The sequence below is a fragment of the Tursiops truncatus genome, chromosome 1 (genome assembly GCF_011762595.2).
Source record: "Tursiops truncatus isolate mTurTru1 chromosome 1, mTurTru1.mat.Y, whole genome shotgun sequence".
Lineage (NCBI taxonomy): Eukaryota > Metazoa > Chordata > Mammalia > Artiodactyla > Delphinidae > Tursiops > Tursiops truncatus.
The window spans coordinates 34,021,669-34,033,856 of record NC_047034.1 but is presented as its reverse complement, the minus strand read 5'-3'; the positions used below and the strand labels follow the sequence as shown (position 1 = coordinate 34,033,856).

The window sequence follows — 12,188 nt, the reverse complement described above, 5'->3', positions numbered from 1 at the left end:
GCTTCTGTGGTTCTCTTTGGGGAAGTGGGGGCACAGGTCTTCGAGTTTTCTCTTAACACACACTCCCTTGGACTCTCACAGATGGAAAAAAGAGAACCTGCTTCATAAAAACAAAACACCAAAAACCGAGCTCTTAGCTCCAAAGGACTCCCTGTCACACCTCCATCAGCGGTTCTGCCCTTGTAAACACCCAGCGGGGAGGGTGCCCTGGGCTAAGGGTCCCAATTCGCTCCTCCTGCATTTAGCACTAAAGAACTGGGTTTGGCAGATTATACAGCCCTGCCCCCACCCTTCCCCCTCCTCTCCCATCCCTCTCCCATCTAGCTCCGTCCCCTGCTGCTTGTAGGCACCTCCACCGCCTTTATTCTCTCCCTCCAAAGAAATCCCTTTCCCTCCAGTGCAGGCAGCTGCTCCCCACTCCACCCCCCAACCGCCTGACTCTTAGAGGAAGTAAAGAATGCTTGGAATGCCCCCCTCGTTGGCCGTCCCTCTCCACCCCCTGCAGAGCATTCCCCGGACTCCCGCTCCATTGAGAAACTCCCAGGCTCTGAGGGCTAGGATGAAAGGGAGGATAAGGACAAAGTGCAGGCAGGCAGCCGGCTGGCTCCAGCTTCAAGCAGGCTCCCTCCCCCATACCTCCCCCGGCTCTGGTGTTCGCAGGCCCCCAAACAGTCTGCTCCCCGTACACCTGCCCTCCTGCCGGCCTTCGGTGCCTGCCGCTTTGGAGCATCTGCACTGCCCTCCCCCTCCCTGCATCTGGGGAGCTGGCAAAGTTGCTGAGTCTGGGGAAGAAGTGGGGAGGCCAGGCAACTATGGGATCAGGATGGGAGAGTAAACAAGAAACCGTTTAGGCTACAGATGGGGTATTTCAGTCTGATAATTTTGAAAAGGCTCCACGTCTCCTGGTGATGGGGTTCCCACCTCCAGCCTTTTCATGGAGACTTTTCAAAGCTCTTCCAGCCCCGAGGCTCCACCACTTGAAAACAAGGCAGGTCCAACTGAGTGCTGGAGCTCTGGGCTAGACTGTGGGTAGACACAGGAGAAATATAAGGGAGGGTCTTTACCCAAGAAGCATAGAGTTCAGATGTGGAGTTAACTGTTTTCATTTATTCATTGACTCAGGAATCAAGCCCTATTGTGTGCTAAGCTAGCTCCGTGGAAGATACAGGTAATTGCTCTGTTTCTGGTGCAACGCATAAGATCCTAACCTCAGAGAGGTTGCACACTGAACAGCAAGCCAGCATGCATAAAAATAAGTAAAATTCAACAGAAAAATTTTTAGTTCAGAGAATGTAGAAGGGGAGTTGGGATGATGAGAGAGAAGAATTGCAACTTAGGAGGTAACAGGGCTACCATTTTTTAAGTGCTTATGTATCAAACACTTGATATGTTATGTAATGCCCAGGAAAGCCTTGTTAGTTCGGCAAAATTTTTATCATTCTCGGGTCACAGAGGAAGAAATTGAGACTCAAAAACATAAAGTAACTTGCCTAGTTAGCAGGTGGGAAAACTCAACTCAAATCCAGGTCTGAGGGATGCCAAATCTTAGCGGAGTGGGCGACGTGGGGGGGGCTCATTTAAACTAGATTGGGTTTGGAGAGTTGGGAGAATATCAGTGAATGGAACTACAAATACTTATTGAGACACTATTACATGCCACACTCTTGTCCAGGCACAAGGAGTATGGCAATTCCTTCTGCCCCAGATGCCTTCCCCTTACCTCCAAAGCCCCAAAAGGGAGCTGGGAAATAGAGGGTGAGTGAGAACACGGAGAAGCTAGAGTGGGGAGACGGGACAGGAGGAGAGAAGGGACGCCAAGCCCCTGCAGCCCATCCTACTAACACTGCTGGTGGGGCGGATTTCTAGGAAGAGGAGGGGACACAAAGGTACTTGGTCCTGAGATCTTTGTCCTCTTTGAGGTCTGTTTGCTTAACCTCTTCCAAGCCAGGGGCTGGGAGGGGTGGGCAGGAGAGGGGATGGATGTGGCAGAAGCCCGCTGGGGAAAGAGACTCTGGGTGGGAAGAGAATGTCTATTACTCCAGCCCCTAGAGACCCAGGCTCGGGGGATTCCATTTGCACGGAGTTTCCTTCCCCTCACTTGCCAGGATGCTTCCCCTCACTTGCCAGGATGTTTCATACCAAAAGCATTCCAGAAAGCAGGCTCAAAGAGATGACTCTGGGCCCCAGGGGGGAAGGCTGCAGCCCTAGGAATATTTAGTGCCACATCAGTGCTTCTGGAATGTGAATAACCCAGACAACCACCGGGGGCAACTTGGGGAGACAGGAAAGGGCCTTCAGAGACCAAGGCAAGAAAGTCTTGGTCAGAATTCTCACCTTAGCCTCAGCCCTTTCCTGGGGCAAGTCCATCCAGGCTGTCCCTGAGTGGAAGCCCCCTCACTGGGTAGTACCGAGGCTCCTCTGCGCGGAGCGGGGAGACCCCCACAGCAGGCATGTCAGGAGGAGCCCTTCCCTTCTCCCCAGACCCCATCCCAGTCAGGCTGCCTTGGACCTTCTGATGGGCTGGTGGGAAGGGGAAATGGCGATGCAACAGTCCCCTGCATGGCACAGCGCCCACATCCCACTAGAGCTTCTGCTCAGCTCTGCAAGCCAGAATCCAGAGACTCACTGACAGCCAGAGCATGTCTGGACTGTGATGAAGCCAGGACAAAGGGCGAGCTGAGGAGCCTGGGCGTTTTTAAGAGGAGACTGGGGTTGGGGGGATACATTTGTATACAAAACGGACAAAAATCTCTACCCTTACGGGGTTTCCATTCTAGTGGAGGAAGATAGACAACGCAATAGATATAATAAATAGGTGAATTATATAGTATATTAACAGGTCATAAGCATATGAGGAGAATGGGAAGGGGACAGGGAATAACGTTTTAAATTGGGGTGATCAGAGAAGGGCTCATCGAGAAGGTGGCATTTGTGCAAAGACCTGAAGGAGGGAGGTGCTAACCACATAGATATTTGAGGGAACAGTGTTCCAGGTGGAGGGAACAGACAATAGAAATGCCTTAAGTGGGAGCAGGTCAGGCTAGTTCTAAAACAGCCATTGAGGCTTTAGGGCGAGCAACACGGCACCTGCCATGCCTATGCTAATGGTTCCGCCGTGGCCCCGCAGCCCAGGGACTCCTCCGGAACTGTTGGGAGCAACTGCAGCGGAAACTGCGGCAGAGCTGGCCAGGCTTTCCCAGTCCTCAATGGGGACCAGCATTAGCGGTCCAAGGTCCAGCTATATTTACAGAACCAGCAAATGATACCAATGGAAGGAAGGAGATTTCCAGTTTTTTGGAGAGCATCTTTTGGATGGCAGCTCCCAAAGACAGACGCAGCATTGAAGTTAACAGGTGTAGGAGAAGAAACCCTCATAAGCTTATTAAAGTTAAGAACAATATAGACGTTTGTCCTGAATGCGGTCACCTGAAACAGAAACACGTCCTCTGTGCCTATTGCTATGAGAAGGTGTGTAAAGAGACAGAGGAAATCAGAGGACAGATAGGGAAGCAAGAGGGAGCCCCTTTCAAGGCTCCTACCATGGAGATCATGGTGCTGTACTTGGGGGAGACACCCTCCGAGCAAGATCAGGGTAAGAGGATCATTGAGAGAGAACGGAAGTGGCCATCCTGGTTCACCCAGAATTGACACCAAACATGTTTCGAGAGGATAACTTCACATAAGACGTTTCTCCTGAAAAAGAGGAAGATGCTTTGTTTTTATGTTGGTTGTGTGCTTGTTTTTAAATCATCAGCATAGCCTAAAGCATTCTCTATAAGCAGTTAGTTTTTTTGCGGGTAATTTGAAGAATGCATCAGGAGTAAAGTCTGAAAATGTTCGTTTATGCAGAGGCTCAATGGATTTATGTGTCTGTTTCTATTATACTATGAAGTTTTAGTACACAGAATTTTCAGGACAGAAAAATAAAACCTAATTTAAAATTCATAGCCAGAATTATGCGTCTGGGCTCTGGTTTTGTTTGCCACTGGTTTTGCTTACAAGAATACTTACACAAATGCTTTTGTTTAAGTAACACCTGAAAATAGGTTATTTAAATTCTGGGTATCGCTCTTTTAAGATGGTAGATGTAGCAGTAAGAAAAAGTTCGTTCTGTTTGGTTTTTTGTTTGTTTGTTTCAGCAAATTAAAATTGCCTTTGTATAGCACTTTAAAACAAAAGAGCCATTGAGGCTGGAACAGAGTGAGTGAAGGAGAAAGTAACAGAGAGAGGGTCAAGATAGGAAGCAGGGGTCGAGCAGTAGAGCACCTAGGGCCTTGTGAACCATTACACAGGTTATGGTTTTTTTCTGAGTGAAATGGGGAGCCAGTGGGAGGTTTTGAGCAAAAGGAATGGTGTAATCGGACGAAGGATGTTTTTTGTTAATTCCTCTGGCTGCTTGTTGAGAATAGCCAGGGGGTGGGGGTGGCCTGCAGGACTGGAGGGATGTTGCGTCCACTATTCGAGTGGGAAAGGTGGCAGGTGGAGGGGGGTGGGGGAAGCTAGGGAGCACTTCGACCTCCAGCGGCGATAAGAGGTATAAGGAGTCTGGAATTTGGGAAAGAGATGTGAGTTGGAGATAGAGATTTAGGAGTTGTTGCTAGGAAAGAATTTCCGCTTTGGGTGGAAAATCACCTTAGTTGATCTCTGAAGTCCCTGAGTTCTAAAGGTTCTAGGATTTTATTGAATAGGAAAGCAGTTATTTGTATAGCTGATCAGTTGTTGGTGAAAGCTTGACAGCCTTGACAGCGGGGGAGGTGGGTGTTGCTGAGCTGGGGAGGGAGTTCTGCCTGTTTGCCACTGGCTTTCTCCTCCTGAGGAAGACAACGGGGCTTCTCCCATCCTTGGGAGAAGGCTGGGGGGCGGGTTGGGGAGGAACGGTCCGTTGTAGAACTGAGTCTTCCTGTACGAGAGGGCTGTACTAAAAGACTTCTCAAGACCCTCCCGCTCTGAAACTTTACGGCTGTGCATCTTCTAAGGCTTTTACAGGTTTTATAAGAACATGGGAAATGTCACTCTTGGGCCAGGGCTCTGCCTCTGACACTGGCAGAGGGGATGGGAGTTGCCTTGTACATCCCAGGCCCCAGAGAAGAAGCCGGCTCCCGGATTCCCAGTTCTCTTCCTGTGTTTCAGAGCTTCCTGCTTCAGATCACTGGGGAGCTTGAGCGCAGCCCACAGGGGGCCTGGGGATCTGCATTTTTAACAGGCCTGGTGATTGGTTCTGATGACACCGAAGTTTGAGAACTGACTCCAGGTGAGAGCCTTAACTTGCCTCTACAGAGCTGCTGCCTTTAGAGGAATTTTATGCCACTGGGCACACAGCTTCTCTCTGGGATACAAACCTCTTTCTCTTTCTCCCTCTCTTACTCTTATTCTGCCTCCTTTTGGCTCTAAAATGCTCCCATCACTGATTGTTTCTCGGAAGAATTCCCCATGCTTTTCAGGCTCTTCCCTCCTCACTCCAGGCACCAGTCCTCTCCCCCAGCTAATCCCACCTTCTCAATTTCACCTTTTCCCCTCTGGGGTCATTTAGGTCATGTTGGGAGAATGAGTCATCCTAGGGTTGGGGAGGGGGGCTTTAAGTCCATAAATGGGCAAAAACTCTGATTTCAGGTCTCAGTCTCTAGGAAAGAGCCAATTTCTCCCCACTGTCCCCCGCCCCCAAAGGAATTCCCCAGAGAAAAGGAAGGCGTTGGGAGAGGTACTGACCAATGAAATTCTAGAAACAGCAGTTTTTTAGGAGATAGGAGACTGACTCAGCTTCCCTGATAAACAGACAGTGCCGGCCAGGATTTTCCCAGCCCAAGAGGCCAAAATCCCATTTCCGGGCGGAAACGAGGGCCCAGCCAACACCACCCCCTCCCTACTCCTCACTGCTTTCCCCTCCTAGGAGAATGCAGCTCCAGGCGGTGCTGACCCGGGCTCTGGACAGCACAGGCTCTCAGCTATCCCAGCAGGGCTGACCACATGCCTCACCCAGACCCCGGGGAAAGGGTGCTGTGACCTTTTAAAGTTCCCTGGCTGCATTCTGAATCACCCTCCAGCCTGGCCTGCAGTGTCTTCCTGATCCTTGGCTGTGCCCATCAAGCAGGTGGGCCCCTGGTTGGTAGCAGACCAGCCGCTGGCATGGAGCCCCCCCTCTATTAAGGGACCCCTGGCTTGCTCTGCCTCCCAGCCCAGTGCTCAGTTCTCTGTGAATGGAAAAGCCATCGACCAGGTGGCACCTGGGGAGAGCTGGCTGTCTCCTCCTCAGAACCTCACACAGTGGCCAGGTCTCCCTTGAGATCCTTTCACAATTCAGGGTCTGGGCCTCCCGTGGCTCCTCAGAAACCTTGCTTGCAACAGGCCCAGGAGACTAGGGGGCAGACTCACAAACCTCCAGGAGACGAACAGACACAGCCAGAATGCCAATTTGCTGATTTATAATGAAAAATAGAACTGCTGTGAAACCCACCAGACACTCGGGTTTGCTGATGAGCACGTTCGCCGTCTGTTGGCCATTTCACACGAGGGGAAGCCGAGACTCAGTGGGACGGTTACTCGGGCAGCACAGGAGCTGGGCAGGGAACGCTGTGGCCATGAAGGGTCTTCGTGGAGTACCAGCCTCTCAGCCAGGACGCACCAGGTGGCCGTGCTCAGGACGCGCTTCCCCCGTACAGCTCTGGAGGACATCCCACACATGTATTTGTTGCCCCAGAGACAAGCTCCTGGCTTAGCACATTCCTCCTTTAGGCAGAACACAGGGCAGTCACTTAGAGAGCCCCTTTCACAGTACACTCACACCAGTCCTGTTTCCCCAAGGATTAAACTGGATGACTCATCAATGTGCTTTGTAAGCAACACCTCCCCGAAGAAACTAAGGAGTGGGAGAAGGTACTCAATAAGTGTTTAATAAAGGGCCTCCACCTGCTCTCCTGGCCCAGCGCCTTAGAAATGGGAATCTGATAGTTGAATCAGTGAAAAGCCCTCCCCTAGTAAACCCATCAATGTGTATGGAGACCTTACTTTGTTCTAGGTGCTGTGGAAAATACGGAAGCAATAAAGGCATGGTTCCCTCCCTCAAGGAATTTGTATATAATAAAGTTGAAGCTATAAAATAACATCTACAGGATGATCGTGAACAGCCCAGAGGTGAGTGTGCTCAGGGCGTATGTCTGGTACAAAACATGTGTAGTCTGCTCATGTTCTATTGGACTTGGTAGTAATGGGACCACTTGTGTGGATGAGAGATGGACCACTGGCTGTTTTGGGTCCCCACTCTTTTGTCACTAGATTGGTCAGTAAATGAATAAGCCCCCCACTAACTAAAGTCTCCAGGTGTCTAGGCCCCAAGGCAGGGTCTCACTTGCGTCCACTCAGTTGAAATGCGAGGGCCCAGCTGTCCTTCCTCACAACCACTAGCCGTGGCAGGAAATGAGAGAGAGGGTCAGACCGAGCAGATGAACACCAGGGAGGGACGGGGGAGTAAGGTGGTTAGCTCCCTCCTTGCCAGCTATGGCTGGGGCCGGTTGGGGCAGCGAGCACACTGGTTCTTTGACCCTGTCCCCAGCAGCCCATCCATTCTTTTCTCGCTGCCTGGAGGAGTTTGCCTTCTTTAGAGCCTCTCAGAGCCTCAAGATGAGGCAGAATTGTAACTCTCTCTCTGAGTCAGCTTGGTCCACTTCATAACTTGTGTGCCACCCCTAGGGCCCTTGGGTCCGAGTCTTTCTAGACCCATTTTTTCCATCCCTGCTAAGGCACTAGACGAGATCCGGCCTCAGCCTCCTCCCACCCCCACTACCTATCTCGGAAATAAGAACCAGCTTGGAGTCACATTAGATTATGTGTGCAGTGTGTCATACACCCACCCCAAATCAATGTCAGGGGCAAGGCTGCTGCTACCGGTCAGCACTGAAGTCTCTGGTGTTGCTCTAGAGCACCAGCTCTCAAAGCGTGGTCAGGGACCCCTGGGGGTTCCCCAAGTCCTTTCAGACGAAAACAAGGTCAACACTGTTTTCATCATAATATGAAAACATCATTTGCCTTTTTACTTTCATTCTCTCATGAGTGCACAGTGGAATTTTCCAGAAGCTTCATGGTGTGTGATATTATAACAGACCGGATGCTGAAGGAGACATAAGAATCCAACTCTGCACGGCAATGTGAACATACTTAATACAATCAAACTACACACTTAAAACAGTTCGGATGGTAAATTTTATGTTATGTATTTTGTTACCACCATTAAATTTTTTAATTTTAAAGAAAAGAATCTGTCTCTTTTTCATTAAGCCAAATATTAAAAACATTTGCAAAACATGTAGAACAATGCCACTCTTCTCACTATTTTTTGTTTGTTTGTTTTGGAAAATATAGCAAGTTTTTGTAAAAATGTTTTATATATGTAAATGTGTAATGAGTTATTACTGTCACTTTTTAAAACTTATTTTAAAATAAATTAATAAATATTTTTTAATTTATGTTTTAATTTCTAATATGATAAACGCCAGTTCACCCACATAAATGCTCTTTGAGTGTCCTCAATAAGTTTTTAGAGTATAAAGGGCTCCTGAGACCAAAACATTTAATAACTGCTGCTCTACTGAGAAGGAATACAGCAGGTAGGGTTGCCAGATAAAATGCAGGATTCCCAGTTAAATTTGAATTTCACATATACAACGAATAATTTTTTAGTGTAATATTACCTAAAACATGCTGAACTAAAAAATTATTTGTTGTTTATGTGAAATTCAAATTTAACTGGGTATTCTGTATTTTTATTTGCTGAATCTGGCAACCCTGACAGCGGGAAAGATTTAGGTTAGACTGAGAACTTGAGTCAGATGTTGGGATTCTGACCCAGGAAAGGATGGAGAATTTCTGACAGCTTTGAGAAAAACGAATAGTTCTGAGGGCCCTAAATGCTTAGGGCTAGGGGTTACAGCCAGGAGGTGGGGAGGGGACAAAGGGTCTTCCCTGAGCTGGGCCCAAGACTCATTCCAAGAAACCCAGGCAGCTGGAGGATTAGCAAAAGCAGTGGAGAGTGAAACCCAACGTTGGGAGGGCTGAGGTCTCTGAAGGATGTCAAAAACATGAGGCAGTGAGGTCATCCGGCTGCCCCTGAGCTCTGCTAAAAATAGTTGTGGTTGCCATAGGGGTGAGAGCTATCAGGAAGCCAGAGTGAATCTCCACGTCTGGTTGGGGCTGTGCAGAGATATAGCTGGGGCGGTTGGGCCGTCAGGCCAGGTGGCAGGAAACCTAAGACACACGTTTGGGGCTAGAAATAACAGAGACAAAGAATTAGTCTTAGGAGCAGCCCAGGGGAGAAGGGCCCACACCTCCAGCTAGAATGGAGGCCAGTGACAGGCCCCTCCTCCCATCAGCACAGGGAAGCTCTAAGAAGCTCTTTCCTTTAAGAGAGGCAGGGGTGCCCCAGAAATAAGACTAGCAGGGAGGTTTTGGTGCTTTTTTAAAAAATTATTTTATTTTTTTGCCTTCAACATGTATTTAGCATTACTCTATACTTGGCATTGTACCCATCCCTGAGGATTCTGAATTGAATAAATGTGGTTCCCACCCTCCAGAGTCCGGTGGAGGAGACAGAGGCATAAAACCAACACAAATTCATGAATTCTTTTTGATAAGGGTTAATGATCAAAGGCCCGAGCAGCAACCCACCCACTGCAAGCCAGGCCCCTCCCTTTAGCAACCCCCAGCCCCAGCCCAGGCTGCAAACCAGCTGAGGGTGGAGAACCACCCAGATGCCTGCAGAGCGACACTCCAAGTTCCAGACCCTTTCTCTGCCCACACATCTCCGCCAGCTGTTTGGAGCAAAGGAAAATAACCCAGTTTGGGGAAAGACGTAAAAATGACAGTTTTCTGTCTTGAACCTTCTCCCTCAGCCCATCCCAGCCTGGGAAAACCTGTTAGATGCTTCTTGAGAGGGTTCCTAAAGGCCATTATTGGCTTCCAGTTAAAGTGGGCGAGTGTGTGTATGAGGCAGGCTGGCCTTCGTTGACCATGGAGGTTTGGGACCCGGTTCGAAGTAACAGAACAGGTAGAGACAAAAGACAGTCTCATTTCTGGTGTCTAGCGCTTACTGAACAAACATGGATTGAGCCCCTATTGCCAGGGACCAGGGTGGGATGTCGAGTCCAGAGCTCCAGCCTGCTAGGGGCACCGTCATTACACAAGACACTGGGGAAAGCTTCATGGAGGGAGTGAGCTGCGTGTTGCAGGCTGAGTTTTCTGGGTCAAGTAGAGGGGTTTTTAAGGAGCAAGAATTCCTTGAAAACTTAAACACTGACTTCAGACAGTCAAGTCTGGTGCCTGTATGTAAACCTCATTCGCTCAGTTGTGCTCCATATCCCAACCGCCACCCCTCTCCAGCCCCATTCTATCCTCGGATATGCTCCTGCCAAGTAAGGTGTCTGCTCTGTAGGGACAGGCAGGTCCAGGGGCTCTTTCTCTGCCCCCCGGGTTCCTGGGGTTCAGGATCCAGGCCTGGTTTCTGCCCTTGTCTCTCCTCTCTCACAAGCTGCAGCCTGGTAGCTTGGCCCCTCACTGCTGTGCCAGGAGGGAGGCTGTTAGAAGCACAGCTCAGCACGGGGGTAGGCTGGGTGTGTCTCTCTGGAGCTGCAGCAGGAGCCCGCTGGGCACGGTCAGGAGCGGTCAGGACCAATTTCCCCTGCAGCCAAGTGCAGCCGTTTCTCTGTTGTGCCTTCCCCACCGTCAGACAGACTGTGTTGGCTCCTCTGAGGCCCCATGTGAGAAGGAGAGTGTTGGCTCTGCCCAGATTGGCTGTGTGACCTTGGGCAAGTCAGTGGACGTTGACCTCCTAGTTGTTCAAGTATAATCTGTACTCTAGGGTCTGTCCGAGGCAATATGTGTGAACACACATTGTGAGCTGTAAAGCACAGCACTGGTGTGAAAGGCTGTTACTTTGTGGGAGTCCAGAGCCCCCCATGGTTAGAACAGGGAGGCTGTCTCAGAGTTTACTTTTCAGGCATCATCTTCCACATGGGGATTCCTAACCTGGGGTCCCAATGTTCTGCAGGGAGTCCTGGTGGCATTTGTAGGTTTTTTGAGAAGGTACATTTTCTGGGAAGATGATGCAGAGCTTTTCATCAGACCCTCAAGAGAGTGGACAAGTGAAGACCTGTTGAGAGCCACTGCCTGAGCCTTGGGCTTCATCCCTGGGGGTCATCTGCCAGGGAACCCCGACCCAGGAAGGCCGAGGGGGCTCCGAATCGTTGGAGGCAACAGTCATGCAGGCTGAGTGACCTATGTGTACCCACCCAACAAGGACATGTCTAAACAGCCACATGAGTCCAAAATCGCCAAGGAGGTGTTTGCTGAGCCCAAGTTCTATGCAGGCCAGCAGGACAATAGAGCTCATGGGATCTATATCATGCCAAAGTCTAGGAGGCGATTGCTCTGTACTATTCTCTATGTTGGCCTGATTTGGACTGGAAGGCCAAGTCCCATTCTAGATACCATGTTACTATAAGAATGCAGATAAATGGAAATATTTCCAGGGGACACAGGCCAAGCTGTCAAAATGTCTTGAAACCAGTCTTAGGAGGAATGACTAAAAGAACTGAGGGTATTTGGCTCAGAGCAAAGAATTACAGAGTAGATGGAGACTGGGAGTGGACATTAAATTCTTGACATGCTCTCTAGTGGATTCTATAGGGAGGCAGATAGTAACTTAGTAAAAGGAAATACTTTCTAACAGTGAGCTTCATGGAGTGGATGGACTGGAACTCCCCACTACCCCGCATATTTGGTCTTTTGGAAGGGAATAAATTGCAGCTTCTAAGCTCTATCCCAGAAGAAGAGGAAGAAGAGGCAATGACCATTCCTCCCCTGGGACTCAGGGAGAATGGGTGTCGTCTTGTAGAGGGGAAAAGGGGCAGGGCAGGGAACAGCAAGCCAGATCTGGGCCCCTGTGGCCTCTGCCTGCTTTCACAAAGGAGTCTTCTCTGCCTGCCTGGATCAACTGTGGTCAAACCCCTTCCTCCATGGCCCCTGCTGTCTTGCACACAGCTTGCACACAGGTTTCCCACTCCTGTCCTCACAGCTCTCAGGGCCCTCCTGGCCCACCACCCAGCAGGGCAGGTCCCGTGAGCTGGCCTTGGATGGATGTTGAGGGGAGTTTGTCCACCTCCACTCACACTTCACGATGGATGGGGGTCCCACAGAGGAGCCCA

General features: G+C 49.9%; 1 pseudogene; it reads left to right on the top strand.

Annotated features, from left to right (window-relative positions):
- The first annotated feature begins 110 nt into the window (after window positions 1-110).
- On the top strand, window positions 111-4,461 carry LOC101323093 (large ribosomal subunit protein bL32m pseudogene; annotated as a pseudogene).
- Window positions 4,462-12,188: the final 7,727 nt, after the last annotated feature.